Source organism: Asparagus officinalis, chromosome 1, assembly GCF_001876935.1.
Source record: "Asparagus officinalis chromosome 1, Aspof.V1, whole genome shotgun sequence".
Classification (NCBI taxonomy): Eukaryota; Viridiplantae; Streptophyta; class Magnoliopsida; order Asparagales; family Asparagaceae; genus Asparagus; species Asparagus officinalis.
Genome location: NC_033794.1, coordinates 68,092,142 through 68,099,560, shown reverse-complemented (window position 1 = coordinate 68,099,560; position 7,419 = coordinate 68,092,142).

Below are 7,419 nucleotides of genomic sequence, written 5' to 3'. Positions count from 1 at the left end.
GCAACGCCCCGCCGGCATCCGATGAAGCCGACACCGCAGATCTGAACTCCTTGAGCGAGGAGTTAACTACTGATAACGTGCCCGTTCTATCAAAGAGAGCACGTCAGAGACGGCGACAACGCCTTGCGCGCCAGATGGCCAAGGCCTTAGAACCGGTTGATGGAATCCACTATGAAGCGGACCTGAAGTCCAGGAGGCACCAAGCACCGCAACAGCGGGCAGCTAACTCCTCCAACTCAACCATGAATGAATGGATCCGCGTCAAGAGGACGCGTTCAACTCTTGAAGAAAGGATCCAGAAACGCCGTGCGTTACTCGCGCATGCGCGAGCTCTGATGCAAGAAGCGCAGAAATGGAAACAAGAAGAAGTGGTCAAGAAGCCACCAAGATCACGCCGAGTCTGAAGGCCAAAGTCCAAACCGGCATAAAAAACAACCCAAACGGTGCCTGAAGGCATCGAAAGGAACAAACCACCAAATGCTAGCTCGGTCAGAACCAAGCCACCAAATGGTGGCTCGGCCAAAACCGAGCCACCAAATGGTGGCTCGGCCAAAATCAAGCTACCAAATGGTTGTTTGAGCAAAACTCGGACTGGCTCGGTCTGTTTCACTGCTGATTCACTTCCTACAGTCCCGTCTGAGTTTCCGGCGGCCTCTACTACTGTCCCGACAAGTTCCGCACCTCCGGTGGAGATCCGCGACAGTGTGGATTTGTCCCATTTTAAGATGACCATCAAAGATCGTCTTCGCCCGTCACATGATGATCGAGGCAAAGCTCCAGTTAGAGAGCGCTCAAGCCCGTTGAACGGATCTCGAGCAATTTTTCAAGCTAGAGGTCGTGATCGTCCTCTTAAGCAGTGGAGGAGAACGCATAACAGGAAAAGTCCTATAACTAACCACATTGGATTGTGTGTCGAAGTCCAGGAGCCTGTTGAAAGCCTACGTTCACGAAAACATAGCTTCAGACATGCGACTCCTGAAGACGCTAACAAAACGTTGAATTCCCAGAAGAGAACGTACTCGTCAGATGAAGACGTTATACCTGAAAAATCGTGCCAACACATGATAGGTTGCTCCAGTCATCAAACTGACGAGTTGTACTATCAAGCTGGGGGTGCGAACAAATCCAAGAAAAGGAGTGCCCGAGACACGGATTCTCACTGTTCGTGTGCTAAAATTATTAAGACGGTATTGTCAGAGTGTTGCTGTTCCAAGACCGTCCCGGAGAGAGTTTTAGTGTTTGAAAGAATCTCCACAATAACATCTGAATCCAGACCAAGGCATTTCCACAAGAAGAAAACTGTTCTTCAGGATGGTGAATTTCCATAAGTGTCCGTTAACATGATCGGGAGAGGAAAATCGACACGATACTTTAGTCCGGATCAGTTTGCCACAGTATCCCGACGTATGATCCGATTGCGATCGGGAACCATCAGACAAAGGGATTACAAAAAAAATGCAGAAAGGACTTCCTTCGGAAGACGAGACATCGGATGCTAGCTCAGATGCTTGCTCAGCAGTGGCTTCCGATGATACAGCATCCAGCGCAGGGCAATCCTACGAATCATTTATTATCAGCGCTGAGCAAATGGCTAAGATTCTCGATGATGCTCTAACTAAGCAAAAAGAGAATTTCAAATTTGAAATGGAAATGGCTATGCAGCAAATGAGGAAGATGTATGACTAGCAAATCGCAGCACTGACAACTCATCAGGGAGAATCTAGCCGTCGCAATAATCCCAACCAATATGATAACGAGCGGGAAGTGGATGAGAATGCTAATATGAACACTCCTCTCGTCGATAACAATACTGGGGGTGGTCCTTCGGATGATAACAATACGAAGGAAGACCATGTTACCTCTCCCCGAAATCGTTCAAAGAAAGATGCGAGCGAGGATAAGAAGATGAGGGATTTGGAAAGCAAAATCAATGCATTGATGAGTGATCATGAAGTAAAAAGGTCCGAAATACCGTGCCCATACCCAAGAGAGTGGGAGTCAATCCCGTATCCGGCAAAGTTCAACTTAATCAACTTTACGCCGTTTGATGGAAAGGGCTCCCCCACTCAGCATTTAATATACTTCAAGTCTCATTTGGGGATAATCTCCGGGAGTGAACCTCTGATGGTACGATCATTCGTTGGCACTCTTCGCGGAGCAGCATTCGATTGGTATCGCCGCCTCAAACTGGGGGGCATTAGCAGTTAGGATGACATGGAGGACATGTTTCTCACAAATTTCTTTGACGATGACACCGAGGTTTCGATCGGAATGTTATTTGACGAGAAGCAAAAGGACGGAGAGCTAGTAAAAATTTTCATCAAACAATTCCGGAACAAAGTCATGAATTGTAGGGATCCGATCAGTGAGGACTTTATCCTGGAGACTTGTTACAACAATCTTTCGTTGGATATCCTCGAATCCATGGGAATGGCGCCATCCAAGACCTGGAAAGATTTGAAGGTCCGAGGGGAAAGAGCCGAACGTTTCCTCAAGAGGAAAGAGGCTGAGAGGGGTCAAACGACGACGAATGTTCCACAGCTGAATTTTGTCCCTAAAGGAAAAAGAAAAGCGCAAGCAAACGCAGTGGACGCGAACCAAACATTCGAAGTGCAATCGCAGCCGCAACAGCAGCAGCAGAAGGCGCCTCAGCAGTCACGGTGGCAACAACAGTCTCAGAAACAGAAGGCTTCGGAACCGAAATTCCCGAAGGTCCACTCGTTCAAAGAAGATGAAGTTCCCGATATCTTCAAATACCTTATAGAAAACAACAAGATTAAGTTGCCTCCGGTGCAAGATCAGGAAGACGCCAAAAGGGTTAATGACCCGAAGTATTGTGCGTTTCACAGAACGGTTCACCACCCTACCAAGTCATGTTATGCCATCAAGGATAAAATCCAAGCTTTAATCGATGTAGGGGTCATCACTATGAAGCAACCTAAGGAGAAGAATGTGAATGCGAATGCAGTGTCGATTAGCTTCGGATTCGTTCCCTTGAACTGGTTTCAGCCTGAGCCTGTGATAAACGCGGCAGTGAAGACCATGAACGATGATCCTCACAAACAACGTCAGAAAGGACTTGTGCCACACACAGCCCCGAATGGCGAGATTCTTTGGGTTCACCCCGACCTGATTGGAGATGAACAGTGGACCAGATCCTCTTCCAAGAAGAAGTCAAAGGAAAAAAGGAAAGTCTTGTTAAGGAAACTCTGCTATTCCAAGGGAAGATGACTAAAAAATTCCTGCCTTCCCGCTTTCTGAAGATGAACAAAAAATTTTTGCAACCCGGAGTGGAAATAAATATCACTTCAAATATCACGATGCTTCCGAGCAATTAGCTAAGCAGGGGGTAACCAAAACCGTTCCCTCCAAGACATTGGCGGAGATGGGAATTGTCACAACTCTCCCAACACCCGTAGTTACGGAGAAGACCCAACAAAAGAAGAAAGGAAAAGAACCGTTATACCAAGAGGGTCAGAACCCGAAGCAGTCTCGATTCAATCTACCGATTGGGAGAGACAAACCGGGGAGTTCGAGCGCTTTACCCCACTTCGATATTATGACGTAATTAGCCAATATACCGGTTAGAATAACCTTATATGAGCTGCTGCATCTTTCAAATGACACAAGGGAAGCGTTACAAGAAGCCTTGGCCAATTCTGAAGTTTTCCTGACTCAGATCAAGCCATCTCCTGAAGAACCAGAGCCGTTAGTCCAACATTGCAATCTCGCGTTGCATTTCCTTCACAAAAGAAGACATGCAGATGAAGAATTCGAAGCATGACCGGCCCCTGTATTTTACTGGGCACCTTGGCTCTAGCGTTGTCAACCGGATCCAAGTCGATCCGGGTTCCGTTGTCAGCATCATGCCGCTCTGACTGATGTATAGCGTCGGAATACCGGCTAATAAGCTAGCCTCCACAGGCACTACAATCTACGGATTCAATACCAGTAGGTCCAGACCATTAGGTAAAATCCGAGTGAAGTATCAGATCGGAGATTTGAAGTCGGAAGTCACATGTTATGTGATCGACGCGGAGACCTCCTATAACCTACTGTTAGGTCGACCCTGGATTCACGGTAATGTTATAGTCCCATCAACTTTTCATCAGTGTCTCAAATATGTGGACACCAATAACGAAGTCAAGACGGTGATCGCGGATAAGCAACCGTTTAAAGGGTTGAAAAACTATTTTACCAACTCCCTTCTATACGAATACGGTGCCGAATCCGATACTGAACCATCGACCCAAGGTACAGACAGCGGGGAAGAAGCTGATACCGAAGCTGGGTTTGATTATGATGGTGGTTTTATACTTAATGATATTGTACCCATCGTAATCAATTTTGACGATGAAGAATCATCGGAAAGTAGTTGTAACTGGCAACTTGCCGAAGATATTATAATAAATGATGATTTAGAGTATTCATTGTGTCTTGATAATATCATAAAAGGGTTGTATGATAACCCTGACTTGTATATGCCACTTCAATCATTTTGCATGACAAAAAAACAGGTGCAGGATTCATTCGGAACGACACTTGTCATTCCTGCAAAGGCAGAGGGTGAAAATGAAGTTATCTATGGTAAAGAAAGAGAACCTTCGATACCAGACCACTTTTTGGAAGAAGATAACGATGATGATAAACCTGCCCCTCATCTATTCAGGTACAACACAAAAGCGCGTAATCTCATGGAGAGATATGGATATGACTTCGCACATGGGGAAGGTCTTTGTTTTGGTCGAGGTCTGCGAGTTCCACCTCGTATGGCCTACGTACCAAAAGGAAAGCCCGATGACTATTATAGCCACCGAAAAGGTTTGGGAGATGTTTCCTCATCCGACGACGAATGTTGCTGGCAAGTCATTGATCAAATCGCTAATAAGGGCAAAGATGGATATTCTTCCGACTCTTCAGCCTAGGACTCCGACGCTAGTCTCGGAGAAATGTTCAAAAAGCTGATGTCGAACATGGCTACGGTTGATCCTGCGATAATAGAGGAAGACGATCAAATACCAACTTGGGAAGACCCTTAGGTTCATCACCTGAATATGCAGTACGGTGATAGGTTTGAACAAAGAGAATCTCCTATCGAAGATCAAGTAGTCCAGGTGAATATGGGTAACGAGGATAATCCGAAGCCAATATTCATTAGCGACAGCCTCCCGTCGGATGAGAAAGAAGAGTTAATCTCTCTCATTAGGGAATACATCGATGTGTTCGCCTGGAATTATGAAGATATGTCAGGGCTCGATCCAAATATAGCAGTGCATCGTCTCAATATTAAGCCGGATGTCAAGCCTATCAAACAACAACAAAGACGGTTTCATCCGCAAATTATGGAGGCAATCGAGTCTGAAGTCAAAAAGCTTGTCGACTCGGGTTTCGTCAGGGAGGAACAACATCCCGAATGGCTCACCAATATCGTCCCAGTCCTTAAGAAGAACGAGAAAATTAGGATTTGCATCGACTTTAGAGATCTTAACACTGCCTGCCCAAAAGATGATTTTCCTCTTCCTATCACAGATGTTATCATCGACAATACGTGTGGATTCGAGAGAATGTCTTTTATGGACGGGTTCTCTGGTTATAATCAGATAAAGATGCATCCAGATGATGAAAAGCATACCGCGTTTAGAACATCTCTCGGTGTTTTCTGTTACACGATTATGCCCTTCGGCTTAAAGAATACAGGTGGCACCTATCAGAGAGCCATGTCAAAGATTTTTCAAGAGCATCTTCGAAAGACCGTCGAATGCTATGTGGACGATCTAGTCGTGAAAAGTCATGACAAAAATGATCACATCAAGGATTTGAAGACAATGTTCGATCTGATGCGTACTCATCAATTGAAGATGAATCCTACCAAATCATTTCTCGGAATGTCCAGCGGTAAATTTTTTGGATTCGTCGTCACCACCAAGGGTATTCACATTGACCCTGACAAAGTGAAAGCGATTAACGAGCTACAACCCCCGAGAAACCATAAGGAACTCAGAGGATTACAAGGACGGTTGGCTTATATCCGTCGCTTCATTTCAAACCTTTCGGAAAAATATCAACCATTCTCCAGGCTTACAAAGAAAGGCGTATCATTTATATGGGATGACGCTTGTCAAAAGGCGTTTGAGAATATTAAGGAATATCTCTCGAAACCCCATGTACTCGTTGCACCAAAATCGGGCAAACCGTTCTTAATTTATGTCAAGGCGACGAGCCATTCGTTAAGTGCATTACTTGCACAAGACGACGTTAACGGTCACGAACAAGCAGTGTATTATTTAAGCTGGACCCTCGTAGGCGCCGAATCTCGATATTCAATGATCAAAAGAGAGTGTCTCACCTTAGTATTCACTATCCAAAAGATGCAACACTACTTGGTGGGGGCAAACTATCTACGTCATCACCAATGTTAACCCAGTCAGAATATTCATGACACAGTCTGTTTTCATGAATTGGCGGTTAGCGAAATAGGCTTTACTTCTGTCCCAATACGACTTGTATTTTAAACAACAAAAATCAGTCAAGGGACAAGCTATTTGTGATCTCCTGGCGGCAAACCCAACTACGGATACCGCCGAGGTGTACGATGATTTGCCAGATGAAACCCACGAAGTCAACGTAACTTCCCATCAACAGGTGTGGCGTTTGTATTTCGATGGTGCCTCTCAGGCAACTAATGTAGCAAGTGCTCCTGGATGTTCTAAGATTTCTTCCGGAGTTGGAGTTGTCTTAATTTCTCCGGGAAAACATGTGGTGCCTCGAGCTTACTCGCTGACCGAGCCGTGCTCGAACAACGTAGCCAAATATAATGCGCTGCTTATTGGACTCAGCTTTGCTAAAGAGCTGGGGGTCGAGTATCTCGAAGCTTTCAGTGATTCTCAACTAGTAGTTAAACAAATTCAGGGAGAGTATGAAGTTAGAAATCAGGATTTGATATCGTACCATAAGGTGGCCGTTGAGATGACAGAATCGTTTGAAGGATTCTTCATCGAATACATTCCACGCTTACAAAACGCGTATGCAGATGCACTGGCAGCATTAGTCGTGTCTCTGGCGCAGCCTCCCGAAACAGAACAGTTCGTTACGGTGAGAACTCACCAACTCTTCGTACCAATCTACGATGAAGATGACAAGGAAGAGGATATTAAAGAAGTACATTCAACTCAAGTTGAGTTCGAACCCCGAGATTGGCGTTTTCTTATCATAGATTACGTCCTGCACGGAATCTTACCAGAAGACGTGAAGGAAAGGGACTCAATCCGACGAAGAGCACTGAGATTCTACTATAACACGGAGAGTCGAACGTTATATCGTAGGGGGTACGATGATTTACTACTACGTTGCTTATCGATTAAAGAAGCAGAAGAAGTCCTGAAAGAGACGCACGAAGGGGTTTGTGGTGCACACCAGCCT